Source organism: Siphateles boraxobius, unplaced genomic scaffold, assembly GCF_051911475.1.
Source record: "Siphateles boraxobius isolate OS27281-9 unplaced genomic scaffold, OSU_SipBor_1 1, whole genome shotgun sequence".
Taxonomy (NCBI): Eukaryota; Metazoa; Chordata; class Actinopteri; order Cypriniformes; family Leuciscidae; genus Siphateles; species Siphateles boraxobius.
The window spans coordinates 10,719,557-10,734,284 of NW_027508699.1; the positions used below are offsets into that span (position 1 = coordinate 10,719,557).

Sequence of the window (14,728 nt, forward strand, 5' to 3'; positions counted from 1 at the left end):
GTGGATAGAACAAGTGCTTGGACAAGGAATTGTGTAGCATGCTCTGATAGGAAGGGCCTGATCCTCCTGATGTTGTATTAGGCAAATCTGCAGGACTGGGCAGTTCTAGCAATGTGGTCTGTAAAGTTCAATTGATCATCAATCACAACTCCAAGGTTCATGGCTGACCTTGATGGAGTTATGGATGATGAACCTAGCTGAATGGAGAAGTTGTGGAGTAGTGTTGGGTTGGCCAGGATCACCTTCAAAGGTTTAGTTCAAGGTGGTGGTCTTTCATCCAGCCAGAAATGTCTGTCAGACAGGCCGAGATGCGAGCAGCAACTGTCGGATCATCAGGCTGAAATGAGAGGTAGAGCTGTGTGTCATCAGCGTAGCAGTGATAGGAAAAGCCATGTTTATGAATCACAGATCCTAGTGATGTAATGTAGATGGAGAAGAGAAGTGGTCCAAGCACTGAGCCCTGAGGCACCCCAGTAGCTAGATGTTGGGTCTTAGACACCTCACCCCTCCACGACACCCTGAACGACCTACCTGAGATGTAAGACTTGAACCAATGAATTGCGGTCCCTGAGATGCCCAAACCTTGAAATACTTGGATAAGTTTACACAACATTTTATATTCTTATTTATATTCAGTCACACTGAACAGCTGCCACATGCTCTTATGTCACAACCCTATGTTTGTATATTACAAATCTAAAAATATCCATCTTGAAAATGGTTTGAGATTATACAATTTCTATTTCAGTTCTCTTATAAAACTATCTGACCATAGTTTGACATATTTTGTGTACAGAAGCCAGAAGTATTGATTTTACAATATACAGCTTTTACTATATAAAGTAACTATTCACTGACAGAGCGTTTCAGTGATACATAAATCAGCAAAGAATGATGGTCCATAACTCTGTAAGCACAGTTTATGAATAAATCTGATGGCCTTAAAGGTGCTCTAAGCGATGTCGGGTGACATCACTTTTTGTTGACGTTTAAAGTATTGTCAAACAAAACGAATGCTGGCTAGACCTTCCCTCCTCCACATCCGCGCACTAACCCCCCAAACCGCACCCCCAAACCCTTCTTATCGGTTATTGGCTGGAACAGTTTGTTATGTTTCGTGGTGCGGGTAAGCCCAGTTTGTTTTTGTTGCCGTTTGTGGAGCCTGGGGTGTCTGCAGAGACCGTATTTTTTTACAGTGTGTTCAGGGGACAGGCAGCTAGTGGATAGTGAGGAGATGTTTGTTGTATATGACAAAAAATGTTTTGGCCTAAAAAATGCGTGACATCGCTTTGAGCACCTTTAAGAAAGCTTGAGGATCTTATGGTAAGAGTAATGCCTTTGCAATATCAAGTGTTTGTTTTTTTCAGTTAGTCTACATCCATTAAAATCTAGTTTGAAAAAGAATGTTTTGTATATAGATATTTTTCTGATCCCCTTCAACACTGACTTTTTCAGAAAACTGAAACCTACCCAGAGAACTGTGCATCAAGTATGTCATATCTTGCCTTTTAAATTCAAGAATGGAAGTGAATTGACAGGATGCAGAGTTATATTGGAGTATGGACTGAAATTCAAAGAAATTCACAGTTTTAAATAACACATTTACTTATTGAATGAATTGCCCATAAACACTTTATCAAATTGTGATCAGAAACATTGCATCCACCATTAAATATTAATGAAATTCATTAACCTACATTGAAATATTATGTAGATTATTATATAAGAATATTCAGAGACCGTACTTGTATATATAACGTCTGTAAAGTATAGGCTAAGTTTAATACTGTTTTTAAAAAAGCCATCATTCATACAGCATATACACTCACTGGCCACTTTATTAGGTACACCAGTTCAATTGCTCATTAAAGCAAATATCTCATCAGCCAATCACATGGGAGCAACTCAATGCATTAGACATGGGCTGTGTCCGAAAAAGCCTCCTATACAGTTAAATAGGCCACTATCTGAGGGGACAGCCATTTGTACTGGTGTCTAAAATCATAGCTGGAGCACTGCAATAACAAGTGTACAACCGATGTACGCTCAACAGCTAGATAATACCCATAATGCACTGTGAGAGTCACACGCTGAATGAATTCCAACATTTGACCAGAAGATGGCGCCCGCAGTTGAATAATCCATCCATCCATTTTCCAAACCACTGGACCGATGTGGATAGAGTGTAAAATCATACAGGTATAAATTACTTTTTAAATTGATTATTAAATTGTTTGATTAAGGTTTATACATGCTAGTTTTCATGACAGAGTTCAAGATAAATCATTTCATCTTACTACTGGAACTGCCAAGTTGCTAAGTTAAAAATAATTATTAAACAGCAAGCACAAACTAGGCAAAAGCAAAAGCCCTTCAGTACACTCAGTGTCCGTTTTCATTCACTCCCTCAAGTGAACTATATAAGTGGAATAATCTAGGGAATAGTGATTTTGAACACAGCCTTGGACAAGACAACCTGCTGTTCAAAGTTTAAACGGAGCATCAGAATATGGGAAGAAGGGTGATTTAAGTGACGTTGAACGTGGCATGGTTGTTGATGCAGAGGACCTGGTCTGAGCATTTCAGAAACTGCTGATCTACTGGGATTTTCACACACAACCATCTCTAGGGTTTACAGAGAATGGGCAGAAAAAGAGAAAATATCCAGTGAGTGGCAGTTCTATGTGAGAAAATGCCTTGTTGATGGCAGAGGTCAGAGGAGAATGACCAGACTGGTTCAACTGATAGAAAGGCAACAGGAACTCAAATAAACACTTGTTACAACCGAAGTCTGCAGAAGAGCATCACTGAACGGATAAACACGCCAGTGCAAAAACATGCATGATTAGAATGCTCGATAATGCTCCCGAAACATATTTGGAGGTAGCCTATGCATATTCAAAGAAAGCTTGAGTGATGAGGAGTGGGTCATTAAAGGGGTCAGAAATGGAGTTGACGGTTGATAGAGCCCCACTTTCAAAATTGCCTTGCCATTACTAAGAGCATCAGGGCATGAAGAGAATTGCATTATTATTACAAGTACACACTCACATATGCTGTGTCGACAATGTCACAACACAACATGCACAACATGCTTTTGCTAAATGCAGAATGATGCCAAACATAAAGCAGAGTAAATACATTATTGATTCACTGAGCCTGGGTTTTGGAAAATAGCCCAAATCTTTATTCCTGAAACAAGTCTATTTGGGGGGGGGGGACGGGGGACGGGGGGGGGGGGGGGGGTAAAGCTCTTTCCTTTTGTCCAGTGTCCCATGATTTTCTAGTAATGAGATGATTGAATGCACTCAGCAATGAGGAACGTACAAATAATTTTACAAGTTCCTGTTAAGAATGAATATGCCTTTTCTATCACATCTAATCGATAAAGGTTTTTGGTTGATTAAAACCATCTAAATCGTTGTATCCATTTGATAAATGGATTTCAAAATCAATGCACACAAAGACCTTTATTCTTAGGAATTCAAAAATAAAATATGCTTTTCATTCACATCAACAGACAGCGACTTATTGCCTTTCTATTGTATTTTTTCATGTCTGACTTGACATGGCTTTGTAGAGCATGTTGATTTTTACTCCAAGACATCTTGAATCAAATAAGGCACATCAGTGAATGTATTCCTGAAACATTTTCCCTCCATTTGCTCTGCTATCCTCTGAGCACTTATCAGAAGGCAGAGAAGCATTCAAACCCATCATGCTCTATCTTACTAATCAATCAATATGTTTAAAGCTTTCCATTTAGGGCCTATATCTCTTGCAAGGCCAAGGTCTCTACATACCTGTATTGATAGTTTGGATCCAAAGTAGAGCAATGAAATTTCAAGAAAGCATGTTGAGTCAATAACCGTCAGCCTTCTCTTGCTCCTCTTGAGACCCGTAAGGGTTTTTAAAATACCCGATAATGATGCTGGCAGATTTGTGGCTTTGTGGGCTGTGTGCCAGAGTGAAACTGTGTAGGGCAGCAATTTCCTGCCAAATGATGTGTGGAATGAGTCCTTCCTAGCCGGCCCGACACCCTGACCTTGCCCCTTACCAGCATGGAGGTGAACAACTGAACAGAAATAACCATGTGCCGCTTTTCGTCAAACCACTGTCATTTAGCTTGCATACATGATTTATGGGGTTTACTAAATCAAGCATCACTACTATGATTATTAGGGATGTAACGATATTCGAACCGAACCGAAAAACCGCGATACAGAACACACGATTCGAATCGCGATACTCTCAATGCGTACCGAACACGCCCCTCCCCGCCCCCTGCTACCCCGGCCCCGCCCTGCCCCTGCCCGGCTCAATGGACCTCATGTCTTCTGTGTACAGTACACAACGAATTCAGTTTTGTAGCCTAACCACCATTAACACCAAATAACAAGCTCTGTGTTTTGTTACTTTCGATAATAAGCAAGTTGTAATCTTTCAAATTCTGTCTATTTGATCACGAAATTCAAACAATAAATGGCGTTTTGGCGCTCTTTGCTGTGGCGTGACAGACCGCTGTAGGCCTACTAAGCTCTCATTTCAAGCGGCAGCGCGGCGCGTGGGTAAACGCGATCATCTCTTCCTCAGTTACAGAATGGACAACGGATGGTATGTTGAAAGATGCAGTATACTTACTGAAAGGCATCATAACTCGTGTAATCGCAGAATCAGTGTTTCAGCAGCGTAAAGACGTCAATAAAACAGTATAGCTTGTCACTAGCATTATATTTACCTCAACAGGCAAGTGATTCAGTGTCCACTACTTTGGTTCCTATAAATGAACTCTTGCACTAAATAAATGCACCATGTTAGACTATATATTAAATTTTACTTAACCTGTTAATGATATCTTGATTATTTAATGTATGTTTAAAATATCTTTCATGAAAATGACAACTGTGTAAAGTATTATATTTCAATAACAAATTAGAGTAAAAACACAAGTTAATGCAAAAACTGCCTTATGTTCAGTTTACATGTTTTCATACAATGTGTTGTGTGTTGATTATTATATCTAAAAAATAAAAATTTAGATTAAAAGTCTAGGCTACAACCTTTAATGTTATAGTAATGTGCGGCTCCCTATATAGTTTACAGATTTAGCAGATTTTTTTTTAATCCTTGCGAAACGTTTAATTGTAATTGAATTAATTTAAAGACAAAGACAATTTTTTCATTAAACCACTGTTTAAAAAAAAAAAAACAATTTTAGCTTTCTAAACCGAACCGAACCGAGACGTCAACACCGTGGGAAAACCGAACCGTCAATTTTGTGCATCGTTACACCCCTAATGATTGTCCATAGGTACTATTAGTAGATTTCTTCCACTAAATCCGAGGGCAGAAACAAAGCATTTTTACACAATAAAACCCAATGATTTTGTGCACGCTGAGTAGCTGTTCCTTTTGCTTTTTAATTTGAACAGGGTCCCTTTCGAGGCAATGCAGTTCTGACCATCACACTCGACAGCTATTTCATTCAAGTGTAACTGTCGTAGGCCAGTAAGAGCTGTGCGTGCAAACCTCACTCCCCTGATCTCAAGATGTGTTTAGCAACGGTGGCAAGCGGCTCTGTTCTTTAGCCTCCTTGTTAGAGTACCTGCCTCCCACGCCAGAGACCAAGGTTCAAATCCTGATTGGAGTGGCTCAGTGGGGCCGGTAACATTTGGCGCCGTTGACCCGGATGGGAGTGAGATTTAGGGGGTGAGTGTAACTTCGTAGGCCAGTAAGAGCTATGCGAGTAAACCTCCCCTTGATCTCAAAAGGCGCTCTAGCGACTGATGCTAGAGGCTGCGGTCTTTAGCCTGCTTGTTAGAGCGCCCGACTCCCACTTCGAAGACCACAGTTCGAAACCTATTTAGAGCGTGTTGAGTAGGACCACTTACATTTGGTACCGTTGACCAGGATGGGAGTGAGATTTAGGGAAGTGAGTGTAACAGATGTAGGCCAGTGAGATCTGTGCGTGTAAACCTCACTCCCCTGATCTTAAGAGGCTCTCTAGCAACTGAAGCTTTAGTGTCCTTGTTAGAGCGCCCGCCATGGTTTGAATCCCGCTCAGACCGGGTTGCGTAGGACTGGTTACACAAGTGCATTTCTAATTGAAATACAAAAATCTCACATTTAAATAACACATTAGCAATAACATCTGACATGACTGGTATCATATACGGTTTCTTATGCTTAAAAATGTGTAATGCCGTGTAGAAGGCTGAGGGCATGTTATACTTAAGAACGCACTGCAGATCATTCACGTAAAATATTTGTATCTAACTTGCTCAGCAAGACAGTTGTAGCTTCGCCATGATAGTTCTGTCACAGAATGGGTAGATTCAAGATGCGAGGACTCAAGTGCAGGAACAAATGGGTATATTTATCAAGCAAACTACAAGCAAAACTCCCTCGTAGGGGATAACGATAAGGAAACACAAGGAACTTGAACAACGAACCAGCACAGGACTGCAAACACAGGGAGACTAATTAGGGAAGCAAACAAAAGAGGGAAACGAGGCAGGCAGGTGGGACAAATTAATCAATAATGAGATAACAAGATGGGCGGGGCTAGACAATTGACAGGAGAGCACATAACACAAGGAAATACATGACAAGCATGTGCTAACAACAGACCAGACTAAACACAAACACATGACAAACCGGGAGTGTCAGAGCACTGTCACCAAACCAAGATATAAACAAGACAGAAGTGACAGAACCCTGACAAGTTGACCTGAAAGAGAAAACTGACTGTAAGATTGAATGCCTGTTCACACGAAGGACTATAAATATAATGACAACTATAACTAAAGTTTTAATAGTCATTCTAATTCTATGAGAACAGGGAAGTCCACAACACCAATTATAACGATAACAACACAGAGGAACAATATCTTTGGAATCACTTTCAGAACATTTTTTTCCAGCTGATGAATGATAAAAATTTTGAGAGCCGATCAGAATCCACCTGACTTTAAAGAGCTTGAATATTTAAAGTGACAGACAGCAAAACTGCATTGCACGCTTATAAACAGAGCGTTAGACCTTATTCACAGCATCGCCATCTTTGATTTTTAACGGGAATAAAAGCAAGGGTGTGAGGGATAGACATGCATCTCTTAATTTATGCATTGTACTCTTCATTGTAATTTAATGTGTTTTTGGATTGTTCTGCTGACGAAACACTGTAAAAATATCTTTCAGAGAAATTTCTGTAGACTGAAATGAGCTGTGGAAAATTGGCTTTATACAGCTTTTTACAGCTGGAAAACAAAGTTAGTATATCACAGCTTCACTTTCATACCTGTCATGGCGCTGCTCTGAGTAAGGTCTGTTGGTGTGGAAGCTAATATAGTTATTGTTATAGTTATCATTTTTTTGTGTGAATGGGACTTAACAATAACTATAACTATACTATAACTATAAAGTTTTGATAATCATTCTAATTCTATGAGATAGGGTAGTCCACACCACAACTTTAACGATAACGACACAGACAAATGCTGGAATCACTTTCAAAAATCGCTTATAACAAATGGAATATTATCGTCTGATGGTGTGGACGCTATACTAATCATTGTAAGTGTGAATGGGCCTTTGCGCCAATTCCAACACAATATCATGGCAATTCATAACTATTTTATATTTTACTATATAAACTATTTTGGCGAATTGGTGGCTCATTTGTATGAATTTGTATGATCTTATCCGTACGTTTTCATAGGTTCTGCTTACACCCCAGCGATGGGTATGTTTAGGGGTGGGGTTAGGGGTGCTTAAAAAATGTATGCTTATTTTTTTTAATAATCGTATGTCTTGTAAGAATTCACATCATACAAATTCAAACAAAATCACCACCTTGTAACAGTTACGTTTTCCCTTAAGAACAGGTTAGAATGCAAATTGTACTTGCACTAGAATTGCACATGACAAATATCAGAACCAGAACCACACACTACTATGTTTAGTTCGTTTCCATTATAATTAAACTTCACTGTATAACTCGTTGTGCACCATTTGTGCGAAATACAGTACATGAATATGAAATCATGCAGCATTCCTTTTCTGTTAATTGGTCAGACATACAAATTTCACCTGACGGATAATAAACAGAATGCAACAACTCTTCAGAACACCCTAGCAACCATAATAATGCATTAAATATAACCAACCACACACATATTGCAGCGGTGAGAATTGAACAAACTCTAGTTTGAGGCTACTCTTATGTACAACTTTTTTATGCGTCAAACACACATTATGCCGAAGATTAAGATGAAACTAAGAAATATTAGGTGGCAAGCATTTAAGCAAAGGATCACACATGTCAAACAGTTTTATTTTAACCTCTGAGAGACAGACGGTTTCTTTGCTGACTAAAATTCTCTACATGAAAGATAACAGATAGATCATTTTGTCCCAAGGGCAAACTGATGAGAAGAAGCCAGAACTGCTGTAAGTGCAAGACACACACTTTTATCTCTGTGCAGTTTGTCCATGTGAATGCACATAGCGACGATAATTGGACTTTTTGATGGTCTCTTTTAAATTCTGAAATCCATTTAACACTTTACACATTTTGTCACAAATGGAATGGAGTCAAATCTTTTCATAGTCGTTTTTTTTTCCTGCAAAGAGCCCATTTCTCAAAATGATGCTATCTTTGACTGAACTTCATCTCTGAATGCTCTGCTGAGGCTGACTAGTTCTTTTTGGGGGGAAAGTATTACATCCACATTATATTCTAGATTGCATCAAGCTTAGAAATCCCCAATCTTTTATTTGACAATCAGACCAGTCATGCACCCTTGTGTGTTTTACAGAGTGTTGAGCAGATCCTTAACGGTTGACATTTACACCTGTTGCTGGCAATGTGTTTGTTTCATTTTCCTCTGTTCATGTGTCTATCTAGCCCTCGGAGAAATCTGCCTGCCCTTTCCCAAGAATGTTCCAGGTAGTATTTTCTCTCTTGTGTTGGATTATTATAGCACCATGGACACATGTTCAGAAGGGTTGAAAGGTCTTTAGAATGGCCTCATCATCACAACATACTATACATTTCAAAACATTGACATGTCAATTGATTTAGCACATTTACTGTGGCCCCAAAACATCACTTAAGTCACACTTAAAAATGTATTAATTGCATTTCATTGGTGAATAAAATATTCAAATCAAGTGGCATCTGAGAATTCTTAGGCCCTGTTTACACTATTACATTTTCGTTTTAAAACGCATAACTCTTGCTACGGTTACGCCTGGCGTTCACACTGGTCCAGAGTTTTCGGCCCTCGAAAACTGAGACTTTTGGAAACGCTGCAGACCCCCATTTTAGTTTGAAAACTCAGGGGTTGCATTTTAGTGTAAATGGACCAAACCTGTGGCTGAACCCGAAATACCCCCTATGCCCTAGGGCATTATTTGAGGGGACAGCCATTTGTAGTGGTGTTCGAAACCATAGTGGACGTTACCGAGTGCACTCATTCAATCCCACATTGCACTGTAATATCAACTGTACAGCCGATGTACGCCCGGATTCGCTTACTCGTTTTTATTCACTCCTTCAAGTGAACTGTATTAGTGGACTAACGTAGGGAATATTGATTGAGGGTTTATGGGGTGATTTCAGAATAAGACAGAGACTTTTGAAGACGAAGGAGTGGCTGCTGATTGGGTCTTTTGGATCATTGCGTATCCTTCGATTCGTGAAGTCATATGACTATAATGGCAAGTGGAAATATTTTCAGTGAATAAGTGCATTTTGGTCAGCTACAAAAAAAAATGCAATTGCATAACTTTAGAACATTTGACAATATAGTTACTAAATCGATTAAATATCACTTCGTACAGTACAGAATATACAGAAAGATTTCTTTAATGTTTTTGAAAGAAGTATCTTATGCTCACCAAGGCTTTATTTATTTGATCAAAAATACAGTAAAACAGCAATATTGTGAAATATTATTACAGTTTAAAATATTGTTTTCTAATATATTTTACAATGTAATTTATTCCTGTGATGGCAAAGCTGAATTTTCAGCATCATTACTCCAGTCTTCAGTGTCACATGAGTCTTCAAAAAACAGTCTAATATGCTGATTTGGCACTCAATTATTAATAGTTAATAATCTATTGGCCAACGCTGGTCATGTGTGTGATGCGTGTGACGTACAACAACAGATCATACGCTGTTAAACTAGTAACCTGACTCGAGGCCCAGAGAGAAGGAAATGAATTGAATTGAATTGAAAATTGAATTCTTAGGTCAAAACATTATTCGAAGAACAGACAAAATTGGTTCTAATGTGCTGAAATGTGGTTTTGAGTCCAATCTGACTCGAAATCAAATCCCAGTATTAGTTGTTGTTGTTGGCCTAGCACTAAAAGCCTCCCAGCTGCAGCAATTACAGACGTTTGTTTTTTATATATAGAGACATGCTGGGTGTTCAATCTGTATCTACAGGGTATTTCTGGAGCGCTGCGAGTTATGAATGTACTGCTAAGTGTGCCATCTCCTCATACCTTTCATTAATCAGAAATAATATTTCAGGTTAATGGTGCATATGCTAAAGTTTCACAACACTGTAATCTTGGGAACACACAGCTCTGGAAACCATCCATCTAGTAGCTATTGTAATGCCAGACTCAGACTTCGCCGCAAAGACCGATGACCTTTCCATGATCAAAACTGAAATCACATTTAGATGGATTGAGCAGTTTCACAGCTTGGTGGTGCATTAAATCCGGGGTTTATGCAATGCAGCATAATGCCACATGGGCCTGACACAGACGTGCTTGGATTATAACACATATAATAAATGATCGTGCTTCTCATCTGAATTTTTCATAGATAACCTGAGCAAGTATTATTTCTTCCTGTCTTCTTTCACCTTCAGTGTTTCTTTTGCCAAGGTCTTTTACTACCAAAACAAAATCACCTCAGACAACTGGAAACTATTCACAACACAACATCTTCCCTCTATCCTGTCCCCATCCACCTCCCACCTCATCCCTGACTGCTGGTGACTTTGCCAGCTATTCAACTAATAAGGTGGCAACCAGTTGTCATAATCTCACTTACCCACAACCAACCTCCATCCGCACATTCCACACTTCCTTAATACCTTGGCTCCCTGCTAGATCAATGCAAGTAATATATTTTTTTTGCAGGGTTAACAGAGTTATATTACACGTAACATACAGTATAATTTGAATTGTTAAATAAAACATAAATAGTAATTAAATTAAATGGTTAGTTCACCCAAAAATTCTGTCAGTAATTACTCACCCTCATGTTGTTGCAACCCCGTAAGACTTTCGTTCATCTTCGGAATACAAATAAAGATATTTTTGATGAAATCTGGGACCTGGCTCACTCCTTCATGTGCTAGGTAATTGCATCTGCCGGCACAGAAAAGTTAGTAAAAAGATCGTTAAAATAGTCCAAGTGACTACAGTGGCTCAACCTTAGGTTAATCAATACATTTTATGCGCAAAAACATAACAAAAATAATGACTTTATTCAAATATTTATTTTCTTCCGTGTTGGCCTCTGACGTGAGTTCACGAGAGCGCCACAACGCATGTGCGAGAACTGAGAAGATGGTGCTCACAATCATTTGATGGGAAAGTGTGAAAGGTAAGCCATTCATTTTGCGCCATTGGTAAGCCACTCCTTTTCTGTCAAAAACTCTTGAAAGAGTTGTGTTCAATAAGCTCTTTGCCTTTTTGATCACAGGACAACCTACTCGACAACAACCAGTCTGGCTTCAAAAGTGTAAACTCGACCTCCCCTGTGACCATTGATAAAAACTTTATGGCTGGCAGGAGCAAAATTTTCTTTCCTTATTCTAGACCAGTCTGCTGCCTTTGACATTGTAAACCACCAGATCTTCCTGTCCACCCTTTCTGACTTGGGCATCACATGTATGGTACTTTGGTGCCTTTAGTCTTACCTCACAGGCAGATCTTTCAAGGTTTTAATGGAGAGGAGGGATGTCTGAGTCACATCAGCTAATCACCGGGGTGCCTCAAGGTTCAGTGTTCGTTCCTCTTCTTTTCTCCATTTACACAACCTCACTGGTCACGATCATAAAGGCATATGGCTTTTCCTGTACTACAATACAGATTATACGCAGATTTATCTGTCATTTAACCTGATTATCTCACTGGCTCAGTTCGTTTCTCTGGCTGCCTTTCAAATCTGTTTGAATGAAGGAGCATCATCTACACACTTCAAAAGACGGAGCTCCTTGGAAATTCTGCAAACCAGTCATTTGACCACAACATCACTGTTCAGCTGGGGTCTACAACAGAAATGGCAACCAGGACCGAAAGGAACATGGTGGTTGTGTTTGATGACCAACTGAACTTTTCCACCCATATTTCAACACCAGCCTGGTCATTCAGGTTCACGCTTTACAACATCAGGAAAATCACACCGTTCAATTCAGAGTATGCGGTGGAAATTCTTGTCCAAGCTCTTGCCATTTCAAGACTGGACTACTGCACCTCTCCACTGGCAGGCCTTCCAGCCAGAACAACTAAGGCCCTGTTTACGCAAGGTATTAAGATGCGTTTTGGTCGATCGGATTACAGGTAGACGAGGATTCCCGTTTACACCTGGTGTAAAATCCGTCTCTTTTGTCCACTTTCAAACACTTTAGTCCTGATTTCTTTGAGGGAAGGGTCTGAGTAAATTGACTATTCCAGATCTTTCAATTTAATTGATGAAAAAAGCTCACGCAATTTATACATATGAACAACCGGGGGAAAAAAACTGAAAAACATACGGAGAGCAGCAGCTTTCAAAGCTGAACACGGTGAGTGTGTGTGAACATTGTGCTTGGTACATTTTTCATCTTTAAAACAAACTTGGGTCTTCAGCCGACAAAGTTTAAATCCCGTCTGGCAAGCGCTCTTCGCATAATATTTTCCCATTAGATCAGTAGGCAGAGAGTAGATGGTCTTTTGTGGCTGTTCGAACACATTCGACCACATGAGCGTTTACACTACGAAAGCAATCCGGTTTAATGCGTTTTCGACTACCTCTGGAATTGATAGAAAGTGGACAAACTGGAAACGTTTTAGACCTCGTTTACACCTGTATTTAGCGTCATCCACTTGTGATCCGATCGACCAAAACGCATCTAAACACCAGGTGTAAACAGGGCCTGAGCATCTGCAGATGATCCAGAATGCGACGGCATGTCTGGTATTCAATCAACCAAAAATATGTCACTCCAGATCTCACTCCACTGGCTCCCATGCATCCAGAATCAAATGTAAAGTTTTGAGACTGGCTTTCAGAACTTCCACTGGAAAAGAACTTCCCAACCTCAATACACTCCTACAAATGTACACTCCCGCCCACCAGCTAAAGTCACTGAATGAGTGATGCCTTGTCAATTCTTCACAATGAGGCAAAAAGTCACTCTCCAAAAGTTTCACTCTCTGTTCCTCTGAAATGAGCTGCCAACCTTCATCCGAACTGCTGAGACCATCACATCTTTCAAGGAGCAGTTGAAGACACACCTCTTCCACAAGCACTTAACCACCCCCTTAATCCAACACACACACAGGCACGCACACACACACACACACACACACACACACACACACACACACACACACACACACACACACACACACACACACACACACACACACTTTCCTTCTCTGTAATTCTTCCCCTTCTATCTGGCTTGCTTCCTATATTGTCGTCAAACTTGGCATTGTGTATTACGAATATTGTTGCCTGCTAAATGAATTGATTTTATTCCTCTCTTGTAAGTCACTTTGGAAAAAAAGCATCGGCTAAATGCATGAATGTACATGTAAATAATTTTGTTCTAAATTCAATTATTTTTACAGAATATTTTCCCAAAAACATTACTCCTGCTCAATCTCTGTTGGCCAAAACAGTTCCCCAACTGAATCACAAAGGTCTTAGTAATTAGAGACAATTGTGCAAAACCAAAATGCTTTGGTTCCAGTTCTAATTAAACTGTCAATATGTGTTTTGATAGACCGGTTACAGAGAATCTCATCCAAAAGTGTAATGTTTCACACCATGCATGCTAAATTTGGTGTAAAATGGATAATCGTGCCTGGCTCTAAGTGTTCCAGTTTTTACTCTCTTTCTGCCTGCTTTATTTTCCAGCATTAATTTGATTGCCTCATTTACAGCCAGCGCCAGTGCTGTTGCCAAGGATACAGGAAACATTTTTATTTGTCTGTTTGTATCCAATCTTTGTATAAAGCTGGCATTGAAGCGGTGAAAAACTACAAACATATGACACAATTGATGGGGACATAAATTCATGGCAATCATCAATGACAGAATTATTGGCACATTAAGCCACTCTGAGCAAGAAACATGATTTTTTTTTGTCCTTTTTGAAGCAATTTTTAATATTCACAACAAATGACTGAGTGCTTTGGATACTGCTAATGAGATATACACAAATGACTGACCTTTACTTTTAGGTCTGTCATAATAAAGAGAGAGGGATAATTGCATCTTCAAATCAATGCACTGCACAGAGCAAATTCATATCAGTATAAAATCCAATAATCCAATCATTGCTTGCTTGGCACTGTGACATTCAGCATTTAAGATGCTTTTCTTCGCCACCACGGTTATAAACAAAAATGTCCAATATCACACTTTCAGGTTATTGAATGCATTTCTACCTTGTATACATATTTTTTTAAGTGAACGTGACTTCAC

At 39.4% G+C, this 14,728-nt stretch overlaps 1 long non-coding RNA gene across 1 annotated transcript; it reads right to left on the reverse strand.

Annotated features, from left to right (window-relative positions):
- Positions 1 to 40: 40 nt before the first annotated feature.
- On the reverse strand, positions 41 to 11,385 carry LOC143723296 (uncharacterized). Its single transcript, XR_013197128.1, has 3 exons — positions 11,285 to 11,385; positions 11,078 to 11,129; positions 41 to 337 (listed from the first exon to the last, which is right to left on the reverse strand). It is a non-coding gene; the product is annotated as an uncharacterized LOC143723296 (long non-coding RNA).
- Positions 11,386 to 14,728: the final 3,343 nt, after the last annotated feature.